The following is an 18,154-nucleotide window of genomic DNA, read 5'->3' as shown; positions in this document are numbered from 1 at the left end:
GGAAAATGCATACTGTAATGTCACACTAGAAGGATAATGCATACTGTAATGTCTCACTACAAGGATATGGCAAACTTTGATGTCACACTACAAGGATAATGCATACTGTAAAGTCACACTACGAATATAATGTATACTGAGATGTCACACTACAAGGATAATGCAAACTATGATGTCACACTACAAGGATAATGCATACTGTGATGTCACACTACAAGGATATGGCAAACTTTGATGTCACACTACAAGGATAATGCATAATGTAAAGTCACACTACGAATATAATGTATACTGAGATGTCACACTACAAGGATAATGCAAACGATGATGTCACACTACAAGGATAATGCATACTGAGATGTCACACTACAAGGAAAATGCATACTGTAATGTCACACTAGAAGGATAATGCATACTGTAATGTCTCACTACGAAGATAATGTACACTGAGATGTCACACTACAAGGATAATGCAAACTGTGATGTCACACTACAAGGATAATGTATACTGTAATGTCACACTAGAAGGATAATGCATACTGAGATGTCACACTACAAGGATAATGTAAACTGTGATGTCACACTACAAGGAAAATGCATACTGAGATGTCACACTACAAGAAAAATGCATAGCGTAATGTCACACTACAAGGATAATGCATAGTGTAATGTCACACTACAAGGAAAATGCATAGTGTAATTTCACACTACAAGGATACTGCATACTGACATGTCATACTGCAATGATAATGTATACCGTGATGTCACACTACAAGGATAATGCATACTGAGATGTCATACTACAAGGATAATGCATACTGTGATGTCAGACAGCAAGGATAATGCATACTGTAATGTCACACTGCAAGGATAATGCATACTGTAAAGTCACACCACAAGGATAATGCATACTGTGAATTCACACTACAAGGATAATGTATACTGAGATGTCACACTACAAGGATAATGCATAGTGTAATGTCACACTACAAGGAAAATGCATAGTGTAAAGTCACACTACAAGGATAATGCATACTGTGAATTCACACTACAAGGATAATGTATACTGAGATGTCACACTACAAGGATAATGCAAACTTTGATGTCATACTACAAGGATAATGCATACTGTGATGTCACACAACAAGGATAATGCATAGTGTAATGTCACACTACAAGGATAATGCATCCTGTGATGACACACTACAGGGATAAAGCATAGTGTATTGTCACACTACAAGGATAATGCATACTGTGATGTCACACTACAAGGATAATGCATAGTATAATTTCACACTACAAGGATAGTGCATACTGACATGTCATACTGCAAGGATAATGCATACTGAGATGTCACACTACAAGGAAAATGCATACTGAGATGTCACACTACAAGGAAAATGCATACTGAGATGTCACACTACAAGGAAAATGCAAACTGTGATGTCACACTGCAAGTATAATGCATAGTGTAATTTCACACTACAATGATAATGCATACTGACATGTCACACTACAAGGATAATGCAAACTGTGATGTCACACTACAAGGATAATGCATACTGAGATGTCACACTACACAGATAATGCAAACTGTGATGTCACACTGCAAGGATAATACATAGTGTATTGTCGCACTACAAGGATAATGCATGGTGTAATGTCAGACAACAAGTATAATGCATACTGTGATGTCACACTAAAAGGAAAATGCATAGTGTAATGTCACACTGCAAGGATAATGTGTACTGTGATGTCACACTACAAGAATATGGCAAACTTTGATGTCATACTACAAGGATAATGCATACTGTAATGTCACACTACAAGGATAATGTATACTGTATTGTCACACTACAAGGTTAATGCAAACTGTGATGTCACACTACAAGGATAATACATAGTGTAATGTCATACTAAAAGGATAATGTATACTGTGATGACACACTACAAGGATAATGCATACTGTAATGTCACACTACGAAGATAATATATACTGAGATGTCACACTACAAGGATAATGCATACTGTGATGTCACACTACAAGGATAATGCATAGTGCAACGTCACACTTCAAGGATAATGCATATTGTAATGCCATACTACAAGGATAATGTATAATGTGATGTCACTCTACAAGGATAGTGCATACTGTAATGTCACACTACAAGGATAATGCATTTTGTAATGTCACACTACGAATATAATGTATACTGAGATGTCGCACTACAAGGATAATGCAAACTATGATGTCACACTTCAAGGATAATGCATACTGAGATGTCACACTACAAGGAAAATGCATACTGTAATTTCACACTAGAAGGATAATGCATACTGTAATGTCTCACTACGAAGATAATGTATACTGAAATGTCACACTACAAGGATAATGCAAACTGTGATGTCACACTACAAAGATAATGTATACTGTAATGTCACACTAGAAGGATAATGCATACTGAGATGTCACACTACAAGGATAATGCAAACTGTGATGTCACACTACACGGATAAAGCAAACTGTGATATCACACTACAAGGATAATGTACAGTGTAATGACACACTGCTAGGATATTGCATAGTGTAATGTGATACTACAAGGATAATTCATACTGTGATATCACACTACAAGGATAATGCATACCGTGATGTCACACTACAAGGATAATGCATACTGTAATGTCACACTGCAAGGATAAAGCATAGTCTAATGTCAGACTACAAGGATAATGCATGCTGAGATGTCACACTACAAGGAAAATGCAAACTAACTGTAATGTCACACTGCAAGGATAATGCATACTGTGATGTCACACTACAAGGATAATGCATACTGTGATGTCACACTTCAAGGATAATGCAAACTGTGATGTCAAACTACAAGGATCATGCAAACTATGATGTCAAACTACAAGGATAATGCATAATGTGATGTCACACTATAAAGATAATACAAACAGTGATGCCAAACTACAATTATAATGCAAACTGTGATGTCACACTACAAGGATAACGTGTACTGTGATGTCACACTACAAGGATAATGCATGCTATGATGTCACACTACAAGGATAATGGAAACTGTGCATGTCACACTACAAGGATAATGCATACTGTGATGTCGAACTACAAGGATAATGAAAATTGTGATGTCAAACTACAAGGATAATGCAAACTGTGATGTCACACAACAAGGATAATGCATACTGTGATGTCACACTACAAGGATAATGCAAACTGTGATGTCACGCAACAAGGATAATGCATACTGTGCTGTCGCACTACAAGGATAATGCAAACTGTGATATCACACTACAAGGAAAATGCATACTGTGATGTCACACTACAAGGATAATGCATACTGTGATGTCACACTACAAGGATAATGCATACTGAGATGTCACACTACAAGGATAATGCAAACTGTGTTGTCACACTACAAGAATAATGCAAACTGTGATGTCACACTACAAGGATAATGCATACTGTGATGTCACACTGCAAGGATATGCATAATGTGATGTCACAGTACAAGGATAATGCATACTGTGATGCCACACTACAAGGATATGCATATTGTGATGTCACAATACAAGGATAATGCAAACTGTGATGTCACGCAACAAGGATAATGCATACTGTGCAGTCGCACTACAAGGATAATGCAAACTGTGATATCACACTACAAGGATAATGCATACTGTGATGTCACACTACAAGGATAATGCATACTGAGATGTCACACTACAAGGATAATGCAAACTGTGATGTCACACTACAAGAATAATGCAAACTGTGATGTCGCACTACAAGGATAATGCATACTGTGATGTCACACTACAAGGATATGCATAATGTGATGTCACAGTACAAGGATAATGCATACTGTGATGCCACACAACAAGGATAATGCATACTGTGATGTCACACTACAAGGATAATGCAAACTGTGATGTCACGCAACAAGGATAATGCATACTGTGCTGTCGCACTACAAGGATAATGCAAACTGTGATATCACACTACAAGGATAATGCATACTGTGATGTCACACTACAAGGATAATGCATACTGTGATGTCACACTACAAGGATAATGCATACTGAGATGTCACACTACAAGGATAATGCAAACTGTGATGTCACACTACAAGAATAATGCAAACTGTGATGTCACACTACAAGGATAATGCATACTGTGATGTCACACTACAAGGATATGCATAATGTGATGTCACAGTACAAGGATAATGCATACTGTGATGCCACACTACAAGGATATGCATACTGTGATATCACAGTACAAGGATAATGTATACTGTGATGTCACACTACAAGGATAATTCAAACTGTGTTGTCACACTACAAGGATAATGCAGAGTGTGATGTCACACTACAAGGATATTGCATACTGAGATGTCACACTACAAGGATACTGCAAACTGTGATGTCACACTTCAAGGATAATGCATACTGTGATTTCACACTACAAGGATAATGCAAGCTGTGATGTCACACTACAAGGATAATGCGTATCGTAATGTCATGCTACAAGGATAATGCATAACGTGATGTCACACTACAAGGATATTGCACACTGAGATGTCATACTACAAGGATAATGGGATAATGCAAACTGTGATGTCACACTACAAGGATAATGCATACTGAGATGTCACACTACAAGAAATATGCATAGTGTAATGTCACACTACAAGGATAATGCATAGTGTAATGTCACACTACAAGGATAATGCATACTGTGATGTCACACTACACGGATAGTGCATAGTGTAATGTCACACTACAAGGATAATGCATACTGTGATGTCACACTACAAGGATAATGCAAACTCTGATGTCACACTGCAAGGATAATGCATACTGAGATGTCACACTACAAGGATAATGCATAGTGTAATGTCACACTACAAGGAAAATGCATAGTGTAATTTCACACTACAAGGATACTGCATACTGACATGTCATACTGCAATGATAATGTATACCGTGATGTCACACTACAAGGATAATGCATACTGAGATGTCATACTACAAGGATAATGCATACTGGGATGTCACACTACAAGGATAGTGCATAGTGTAATGTCACACTACAAGGATAATGCATACTGTGATGTCACACTACAAGGATAATGCAAACTCTGATGTCACACTGCAAGGATAATGCATACTGAGATGTCACACTACAAGGATAATGCATACTGTAATGTCACACTACAAGGATAATGCAGAGTGTGATGTCAGACTACAAGTGTAATGCATACTGTGAAGTCACACTACAAGGAAAATGCATAGTGTAATTTCAAACTACATGGATAGAGCATGCTGACATGTCATACTGCAAGGATAATGTATACTGTGATGTCACACCACAAGGATAAAGCATACTGTGATGTCACTCTATAAGGTTAATGCATACTGAGATGTCACAGTGCAAGAATAAAGGATACTGTGATGTCACACTACAAGAATAATGCAAACTGTGATGTCAAACTACAAGGATAATGCATACTGTGATATCACACTACAAGGATATGCATAATGTGATGTCACAGTACAAGGATAATGCATACTGTGATGTCACACTACAAGGATATGCATACTGTGATGTCACAGTACAATGATAATGTATACTGTGATATCACACTACAAGGATAATGCAAACTGTGATGTCACACTACAAGGAAAATGCATACTGAGATGTCACACTACAAGAAAAATGCATAGTGTAATGTCACACTACAAGGATAATGCATAGTGTAATGTCACACTACAAGGAAAATGCACAGTGTAATTTCACACTACAAGGATACTGCATACTGACATGTCATACTGCAATGATAATGTATACCATGATGTCACACTACAAGGATAATGCATACTGAGATGTCATACTACAAGGATAATGCATACTGTGATGTCAGACAGCAAGGATAATGCATACTGTAATGTCACACTACAAGGATAATGCATACTGTAAAGTCACACTACAAGGATAATGCATACTGTAATGTCACACTACAAGGATAATGCATACTGTGAATTCACACTACAAGGATAATGTATACTGAGATGTCACACTACAATGATAATGCAAACTTTGATGTCATACTACAAGGATAATGCATACTGTGACGTCACACAACAAGGATAATGCATAGTGTAATGTCACACTACAAGGATAATGCATACTGTGATGACACACTACAAGTATAATGCATAGTGTATTGTCACACTACAAGGATAATGCATACTGTGATGTCACACTACAAGGATAATGCATAGTGTAATTTTACACTACAAGGATAGTGCATACTGACATGTCATACTGCAAGGATAATGCAAACTGTGATGTTACACTACAAGGAAAATGCATACTTAGATTTCACACTACAAGGATAATGCAAACTGTGATGTCAAACTACAAGGATAATGCATACTGTGATGTCACACTACAAGGATAATGCATATTGAGATGTCACACTACAAGGATAATGCGTACTGTGATGTCACACTACAAGGATAATGCAAACTGTGATGTCACACTACAAGGATAGTGCATACTGACATGTCATACTGCAAGGATAATGTATGCTGCAATGTCACACTAGAAGGATAATGCATACTGATATGTCACACTACAAGGATAATGCATACTGTGATGTCACACTGCAAGGATAATGCATACTGAGATGTCACGCTACAAGGATAATGTATACTGAGATGTCACACTACAAGGATAATGCAAACTGTGAGGTCACGCTTCACAGATAATGCAAACTGTGATATCACACTAGAAGGATAATGCATACTGTGATGTCACACTACAAGGATAATGCATACTGAGATGTCACACTACAAGGAAAATGCAAACTGTGATGTCACACTGCAAGTATAATGCATAGTGTAATTTCACACTACAATGATAATGCATACTGACATGTCACACTACAAGGATAATGCAAACTGTGATGTCACACTAAAAGGATAATGCATACTGAGATGTCACACTACACGGATAATGCAAACTGTGATGTCACACTGCAAGGATAATGCATAGTGTATAGTCACACTACAAGGATAATGCATGGTGTAATGTCAGACAACAAGTATAATGCATACTGTGATGTCACACTAAAAGGAAAATGCATAGTGTAATGTCATACTGTAAGGATAATGTGTAATGTGATGTCACACTACAAGGATATGGCAACCTTTGATGTCATACTACAAGGATAATGCATACTGTAATGTCACACTACAAGGATAATGTATACTGTATTGTCACACAACAAGGAAAATGCAATCTAACTGTGATGTCACACTGCAAGGATAATGCATACTGAGATGTCACACTACAAGGAAAATGCAAACTGTGATGTCACACTGCAAGTATAATGCATAGTGTAATTTCACACTACAATGATAATGCATACTGACATGTCACACTACAAGGATAATGCAAACTGTGATATCACACTACAAGGATAATGCATACTGAGATGTCACACTACTCGGATAATGCAAACTGTGATGTCACACTGCAAGGATAATACATAGTGTATTGTCGCACTACAAGGATAATGCATGGTGTAATGTCAGACAACAAGTATAATGCATACTGTGATGTCACACTAAAAGGAAAATGCATAGTGTAATGTCATACTGCAAGGATAATGTGTACTGTGATGTCACACTACAAGGATATGGCAAACTTTGATGTCATACTACAAGGATAATGCATACTGTAATGTCACACTACAAGGATAATGTATACTGTATTGTCACACTACAAGGTTAATGCAAACTGTGATGTCACAATACAAGGATAATGCATAGTGTAATGTCATACTAAAAGGATAATGTATACTGTGATGACACACTACAAGGATAATGCATACTGTAATGTCACACTACGAAGATAATATATACTGAGATGTCACACTACAAGGATAATGCATACTGTGATGTCACACTACAAGGATAATGCATAGTGCAATGTCACACTACAAGGATAATGCATATTGTAATGCCATACTACAAGGATAATGCATAATGTGATGTCACTCTACAAGGATAGTGCATACTGTAATGTCACACTACAAGGATAATGCATACTGTAATGTCACACTACGAATATAATGTATACTGAGATGTCGCACTACAAGGATAATGCAAACTATGATGTCACACTACAAGGAAAATGCATACTGTAATGTCACACTAGAAGGATAATGCATACTGTAATGTCTCACTACGAAGATAATGTATACTGAAATGTCACACTACAAGGATAATGCAAACTGTGATGTCACACTACAAAGATAATGTATACTGTAATGTCACACTAGAAGGATAATGCATACTGAGATGTCACACTACAAGGATAATGCAAACTGTGATGTCACACTACACGGATAATGCAAACTGTGATATCACACTACAAGGATAATATACAGTGTAATGACACACTGCTAGGATATTGCAAAGTGTAATGTGATACTACAAGGATAATTCATACTGTAATATCACAGTACAAGGATAATGCATACCGTGATGTCACACTACAAGGATAATGCATACTGTAATGTCACACTGCAAGGATAAAGCATAGTCTAATGTCAGACTACAAGGATAATGCATGCTGAGATGTCACACTACAAGGAAAATGCAAACTAACTGTAATGTCACACTGCAAGGATAATGCATACTGTGATGTCACACTACAAGGATAATGCATACTGTGATGTCACACTTCAAGGATAAAGCAAACTGTGATGTCAAACTACAAGGATCATGCAAACTATGATGTCAAACTACAAGGATAATGCATAATGTGATGTCACACTATAAAGATAATACAAACAGTGATGCCAAACTACAATTATAATGCAAACTGTGATGTCACACTACAAGGATAACGCGTACTGTGATATCACACTACAAGGATAATGCATGCTGTGATGTCACACTACAAGGATAATGGAAACTGTGCATGTCACACTACAAGGATAATGCATACTGTGATGTCGAACTACAAGGATAATGAAAATTGTGATGTCAAACTACAAGGATAATGCAAACTGTGATGTCACACAACAAGGATAATGCATACTGTGATGTCACACTACAAGGATAATGCAAACTGTGATGTCACGCAACAAGGATAATGCATACTGTGCTGTCGCACTACAAGGATAATGCAAACTGTGATGTCACACTACAAGGATAATGCATACTGTGATGTCACACTACAAGGATAATGCATACTGAGATGTCACACTACAAGGATAATGCAAACTGTGATGTCACACTACAAGAATAATGCAAACTGTGATGTTACACTACAAGGATATTGCATACTGTGATGTCACACTACAAGGATATGCATAATGTGATTTCACAGTACAAGGATAATGCATACTGTGATGCCACACTACAAGGATATGCATACTGTGATGTCACAGTACAAGGATAATGTATACTGTGATGTCACACTACAAGGATAATTCAAACTGTGTTGTCACACTACAAGGATAATGCATAGTGTGATGTCACACTACAAAGATAATGCATACTGAGATGTCACACTACAAGGATAATGCATACTGTAATGTCACACTACAAGGATAATGCAGAGTGTGATATCACACTACAAGGATATTGCATACTGAGATGTCACACTACAAGGATACTGCAAACTGTGATGTCACACTACAAGGATAATGCATACTGTGATGTCACACTACATGGATAATGCATACTGTGATGTCACACTTCAAGGATAATGCATACTGTGATATCACACTACAAGGATAATGCAAACTTTGATGTCATACTACAAGGATAATGCATAATGTGATGTCACACTACAAGGATAATGTATACTGAGATGTCACACTACAAGGATAATGCAAACTTTGATGTCATACTACAAGGATAATGCATACTGTGATGTCAAACTACAAGGATAATGCATACTGTGATGTCACACTACAAGGATAATGCATAGTGTAATGTCACACTACAAGGATAATGCATACTGTAATGTTAAACTACAAGGATAATGCAAACTGTGATGTCACACTACAAGGATAATGCATACTGTGATGTCACACTACAAGGATAATGCATACTGAGATGTCACACTACAAGGATAATGCATACTGTAATGTCATACTACAAGGATTGTGTATACTATGATGTCACACTACAAGGATAATGCATAGTGTAATGTCACACTACAAGGACAATGCATACTGTAATGTTAAACTACAAGGATAATGCAAACTGTGATGTCACACTACAAGGATAATGCATACTGTGATGTCACACTACAAGGAAATGCATACTGAGATGTCACACTACAAGAAAAATGCATAGTGTAATGTCACACTACAAGTATAATGCATAGTGTAATGTCACACTACAAGGAAAATGCATAGTGTAATTTCACACTACAAGGATACTGCATACTGACATGTCATACTGCAATGATAATGTATACCGTGATGTCATACTACAAGGATAATGCATACTGTGATGTCAGACAGCAAGGATAATGCATACTGTAATGTCACACTACAAGGATAATGCATACTGTAAAGTCACACTACAAGGATAATGCATACTGTAATGTCACACTACAAGGATAATGCATACTGTGAAATCACACTACAAGGATAATGTATACTGAGATGTCACACTACAAGGATAATGCAAACTTTGATGTCATACTACAAGGATAATGCATACTGTGACGTCACACAACAAGGATAATGCATAGTGTAATGTCACACTACAAGGATAATGCATAGTGTTTTGTCACACTACAAGGATAATGCATACTGTGATGTCACACTACAAGGATAATGCATAGTGTAATTTCACACTACAAGGATAGTGCATACTGACATGTCATACTGCAAGGATAATGCAAACTGTGATGTCACACTACAAGGATAGTTCATACTGTGATGTCACACTACAAGGATAATGAATACTGAGCTGTCACACTACAAGGATAATGCAAACTGTGATGTCACACCACAAGGATAATTCATAGTGTAATGTCACACTACAAGAATAATGCAGAGTGTAATCATAGAATCATAGAATCGTAGAGTTGGAAGGGACCTCCTGGGCCATCTGGTCCAACCCCCTGCTCAAAGCAGGATTCGCTAAATCATCCCAGTCAGATGTCTGTCCAGCCTCTGTTTGAAGACTTCCATTGAAGGAGAACTCACCACTTCTCGTGGCAGCCTGTTCCACTCATTGATCACTCTAACTGTCAAAAAGTTTTTTCTAATATCTAATCTGTGTCTCTTCCCATTCAGTTTCATCCCATTGCTTCTAGTCTTTCCTTGTGCAAATGAGAATAAAGTTGATCCTTCTACAATGTGACAGCCCTTTAGATATTTGTAGACAGCTATTAAGTCTCCTCTCAGTCTTCTCTTTTGCAAACTAAACATTCCCAAATCCTGCAACCTTTCCTCATAAGACAGGGTTTGCAGACCGGTCACCATTCTGGTCGCTCTTTTCTGAACTTGCTCCAGTTTGTTGATGTCTTTTTTAAAATGTGGTGCCCAAAACTGGACACAATATTCCAGATGAGGTCTGACCAAAGAGGAGTAGAGGGAAATAATGACTTCACGTGATCTAGACTGTATGCTTCTGTTAATACATCCTAGAATTGCATTTGCCTTTTTTGCTGCTGCATCACACTGTTGACTCATATTCAGTCTGTGATCTATTAGTATACCCAAGTCTTTTTCACATGTGCTGTCACTTAGCCCTATTCCTCCCATTCTATATATGCTTTTTTCATTTTTATTGCCCAGATGTAGTACTTTGCATTTCTCCCTGTTAAAAACCATTCTGTTAGTTGCTGCCCACTTCTCCAGTTTATTTAAATCTTTTTGAATCCTCTCTCTCTCTTCTCTAGTATTAGCTATCCCTCCTATTATATAATAATAATTATTATTATTATTATTACTAATGTCACACTACAAGTATAATGCATACTGTGATGTCACACTACATGGAAAATGCATAGTGTAATTTCACACTACAAGGATAGTGCATACTGACATGTCATACTGCAAGGATAATGCAAACTGTGATGTCACACTACAAGGATAATGCAAACTGTGATGTTACACTACAAGAAAAATGCATAGTGTAATGTCACACTACAAGGATAATGCAAACTGTGATGTCAAACTACAAGGATAATGCATACTGTGATGTCACACTACAAGGATAATGCATACTGTAAAGTCACACTACAAGGATAATGCATACTGTAATGTCACACTACAAGGATAATGCATACTGTGATGTCACACTACAAGGATAATGCATACTGTGATGCCACTCTACGAGGATAATGCATACTGAGATGTCACACTACGAGGATAATGCATACTGAGATGTCACACTACAAGGATAATGCAAACTGTGATGTCACATTACAAGGATAATTCATAGTGTAATGTCACACTACAAGGATAATGCATAGTGTAATTTCACACTACAAGGATAGTGCATACTGACATGTCATACTGCAAGGATAATGCAAACTGTGATGTCTCACACTACAAGGATAGTGCATACTGACATGTCATACTACAAGGATAATGCATACTGAGATGTCACACTACAAGGATAATGCATACTGTGATGTCACACTGCAAGGATAATGCATACTGAGATATCACGCTACAAGGATAATGTATACTGAGATGTCAGACTACAAGGATAATGCAAACTGTGATGTCTCACTTCACAGATAATGCAAACTGTGATATCACACTAGAAGAATAATGCATACTGTGATGTCACACTACAAGGATAATGCATACTGAGATGTCACACTACAAGGAAAATGCAAACTGTGATGTCACACTGCAAGTGTAATGCATAGTGTAATTTCACACTACAATGATAATGCATACTGACATGTCACACTACAAGGATAATGCAAACTGTGATGTCACACTACAAGGATAATGCATACTGAGATGTCACACTACAAGGATAATGCATAGTGTAATGTCACAATACAAGTATAATGCATACTGTGATGTCACACTACATGGAAAATGCATAGTGTAATTTCACACTACAAGGATAGAGCATACTGACATGTCATACTGCAAGGATAATGCAAACTGTGATGTTACACTACAAGAATAATGCATACTGTGATGTCACACTACAAGGATAATGCATATTGAGATGTCACACTACAAGGATAATGCGTACTGTGATGTCACACTACAAGGATAACGCAAACTGTGATGTCACACTACAAGGATAGTGCATACTGACATGTCATACTGCAAGGATAATGTATACTGCAATGTTACACTAGAAGGATAATGCATACTGAGATGTCACACTACAAGGATAATGCATACTGTGATGTCACACTGCAAGGATAATGCATACTGAGATGTCACGCTACAAGGATAATGTATACTGAGATGTCACACTACAAGGATAATGCAAACTGTGATGTCACGCTTCACAGATAATGCAAACTGTGATATCTCACTAGAAGGATAATGCATACTGTGATGTCACACTACAAGGATAATGCATACTGAGATGTCACACTACAAGGAAAATGCAAACTGTGATGTCACACTGCAAGTATAATGCATAGTGTAATTTCACACTACAATGATAATGCATACTGACATGTCACACTACAAGGATAATGCAAACTGTGATGTCACACTAAAAGGATAATGCATACTGAGATGTCACACTACACGGATAATGCAAACTGTGATGTCACACTGCAAGGATAATGCATAGTGTATTGTCGCACTACAAGGATAATGCATGGTGTAATGTCAGACAACAAGTATAATGCATACTGTGATGTCACACTAAAAGGAAAATGCATAGTGTAATGTCATACTGTAAGGATAATGTGTACTGTGATGTCACACTACAAGGATATGGCAAACTTTGATGTCATACTACAAGGATAATGCATACTGTAATGTCACACTACAAGGATAATGTATACTGTATTGTCACACTACAAGGTTAATGCAAACTGTGATGTCACACTACAAGGATAATGCATAGTGTAATGTCATACTAAAAGGATAATGTATACTGTGATGACACACTACAAGGATAATGCATACTGTAATGTCACACTACGAAGATAATATATACTGAGATGTCACACTACAAGGATAATGCATACTGTGATGTCACACTACAAGGATAATGCATAGTGCAATGTCACACTACAAGGATAATGCATATTGAAATGCCATACTACAAGGATAATGTATAATGTGATGTCACTCTACAAGAATAGTGCATACTGTAAAGTCACACTACGAATATAATGTATACTGAGATGTCACACTACAAGGATAATGCAAACTATGATGTCACACTACAAGGATAATGCATACTGAGATGTCACACTACAAGGAAAATGCATACTGTAATGTCACACTAGAAGGATAATGCATACTGTAATGTCTCACTACAAGGATATGGCAAACTTTGATGTCACACTACAAGGATAATGCATACTGTAAAGTCACACTACGAATATAATGTATACTGAGATGTCACACTACAAGGATAATGCAAACTATGATGTCACACTACAAGGATAATGCATACTGTGATGTCACACTACAAGGATATGGCAAACTTTGATGTCACACTACAAGGATAATGCATAATGTAAAGTCACACTATGAATATAATGTATACTGAGATGTCACACAACAAGGATAATGCAAACGATGATGTCACACTACAAGGATAATGCATACTGAGATGTCACACTACAAGGAAAATGCATACTGTAATGTCACACTAGAAGGATAATGCATACTGTAATGTCTCACTACGAAGATAATGTATACTGAGATGTCACACTACAAGGATAATGCAAACTGTGATGTCACACTACAAGGATAATGTATACTGTAATGTCACACTAGAAGGATAATGCATACAGAGATGTCACACTACAAGGATAATGCAAACTGTGATGTCACACTACAAGGAAAATGCATACTGAGATGTCACAATACAAGAAAAATGCATAGTGTAATGTCACACTACAAGGATAATGCATAGTGTAATGTCACACTACAAGGAAAATGCATAGTGTAATTTCACACTACAAGGATACTGCATACTGACATGTCATACTGCAATGATAATGTATACCGTGATGTCACACTACAAGGATAATTCATACTGAGATGTCATACTACAAGGATAATGCATACTGTGATGTCAGACAGCAATGATAATGCATACTGTAATGTCACACTACAAGGATAATGCATACTGTAAAGTCACACTACAAGGATAATGCATACTGTAATGTCACACTACAAGGATAATGCATACTGTGAATTCACACTACAAGGATAATGTAAACTGAGATGTCACACTACAAGGATAATGCAAACTTTGATGTCATACTACAAGGATAATGCATACTGTGACGTCACACAACAAGGATAATGCATAGTGTAATGTCACACTACAAGGATAATGCATAGTGTATTGTCACACTACAAGGATAATGCATAGTGTAATTTCACACTACAACGATAGTGCATACTGACATGTCATACTGCAAGGATATTGCAAACTGTGATGTCACACTACAAGGATAATGCATACTGTGATGTCACACTACAAGGATAATGCATACTGAGATGTCACACTACAAGGAAAATGCAAACTGTGATGTCACACTGCAAGTATAATGCATAGTGTAATTTCACACTACAATGATAATGCATACTGACATGTCACACTACAAGGATAATGCAAACTGTGATGTCACACTACAAGGATAATGCATACTGAGATGTCACACTACACGGATAATGCAAACTGTGATGTCACACTGCAAGGATAATACATAGTGTATTGTCGCACTACAAGGATAATGCATGGTGTAATGTCAGACAACAAGTATAATGCATACTGTGATGTCACACTAAAAGGAAAATGCATAGTGTAATGTCATACTGCAAGGATAATGTGTACTGTGATGTCACACTACAAGGATATGGCAAACTTTGATGTCATACTACAAGTATAATGCATACTGTAATGTCACACTACGAAGATAATATATACTGAGATGTCACACTACAAGGATAATGCATACTGTGATGTCACACTACAAGGATAATGCATAGTGCAATGTCACACTACAAGGATAATGCATATTGTAATGCCATACTACAAGGATAATGTATAATGTGATGTCACTCTACAAGGATTGTGCATACTGTAATGTCACACTACAAGGATAATACATACTGTAATGTCACACTACGAATATAATGTATACTGAGATGTCGCACTACAAGGATAATGCAAACTATGATGTCACACTACAAGGATAATGCATACTGAGATGTCACACTACAAGGAAAATGCATACAGTAATGTCACACTAGAAGGATAATGCATACTGTAATGTCTCACTACGAAGATAATGTATACTGAAATGTCACACTACAAGGATAATGCAAACTGTGATGTCACACTACAAAGATAATGCATACTGTAATGTCACACTAGAAGGATAATGCATACTGAGATGTCACACTACAAGGATATTGCAAACTGTGATGTCACACTACACGGATAATGCAAACTGTGATATCACACTACAAGGATAATGTACAGTGTAATGACACACTGCTAGGATATTGCATAGTGTAATGTGATACTACAAGGATAATTCATACTGTGATATCACACTACCAGGATAATGCATACCGTGATGTCACACTACAAGGATAATGCATACTGTAATGTCACACTGCAAGGATAAAGCATAGTCTAATGTCAGACTACAAGGATAATGCATGCTGAGATGTCACACTACAAGGAAAATGCAAACTAACTGTAATGTCACACTGCAAGGATAATGCATACTGTGATGTCACACTACAAGGATAATGCATACTGTGATGTCACACTTCAAGGATAATGCAAACTGTGATGTCAAACTACAAGGATCATGCAAACTATGATGTCAAACTACAAGGATAATGCATAATGTGATGTCACACTATAAAGATAATACAAACAGTGATGCCAAACTACAATTATAATGCAAACTGTGATGTCACACTACAAGAATAACGCATACTGTGATGTCACACTACAAGGATAATGCATGCTGTGATGTCACACTACAAGGATAATGGAAACTGTGCATGTCACACTACAAGGATAATGCAAACTGTGATGTCACACAACAAGGATAATGCATACTGTGATGTCACACTACAAGGATAATGCATACTGTGATGTCGAACTACAAGGATAATGAAAATTGTGATGTCAAACTACAAGGATAATGCAAACTGTGATGTCACACAACAAGGATAATGCATACTGTGATGTCACACTACAAGGATAATGCAAACTGTGATGTCACGCAACAAGGATAATGCATACTGTGCTGTCGCACTACAAGGATAATGCAAACTGTGATGTCACACTACAAGGATAATGCATACTGTGATGTCACACTACAAGGATAATGCATACTGACATGTCACACTACAAGGATAATGCAAACTGTGATGTCACACTACAAGAATAATGCAAACTGTGATGTCACACTACAAGGATATTGTATACTGTGATGTCACAGTACAAGGATATGCATAATGTGATGTCACAGTACAAGGATAATGCATACTGTGATGCCACACTACAAGGATATGCATACTGTGATGTCACAGTACAAGGATAATGTATACTGTGATGTCACACTACAAGGATAATTCAAACTGTGTTGTCACACTACAAGGATAATGCATAGTGTGATGTCACACTACAAAGTTAATGCATACTGTGATGTCACACTACAAGGAAAATGCATAGTGTAATTTCATAATTTCACACTACAAGGATAGAGCATACTGACATGTCATACTGCAAGGATAATGTATACTGTGATGTCACACTACAAGGATAATGCATACTGTGATGTCACACTACAAGGATAATGCATACTGAGATGTCACACTACAAGGATATTGCATACTGTGATGCAACACTACAAGGATATGCATACTGTGATGTCACAGTA

Source organism: Dendrobates tinctorius, unplaced genomic scaffold (genome assembly GCF_039654945.1).
Source record: "Dendrobates tinctorius isolate UK_male_01 unplaced genomic scaffold, ASM3965494v1 ptg000108l, whole genome shotgun sequence".
NCBI classification, from domain to species: domain Eukaryota; kingdom Metazoa; phylum Chordata; class Amphibia; order Anura; family Dendrobatidae; genus Dendrobates; species Dendrobates tinctorius.
This window is presented reverse-complemented; position numbering follows the sequence as displayed.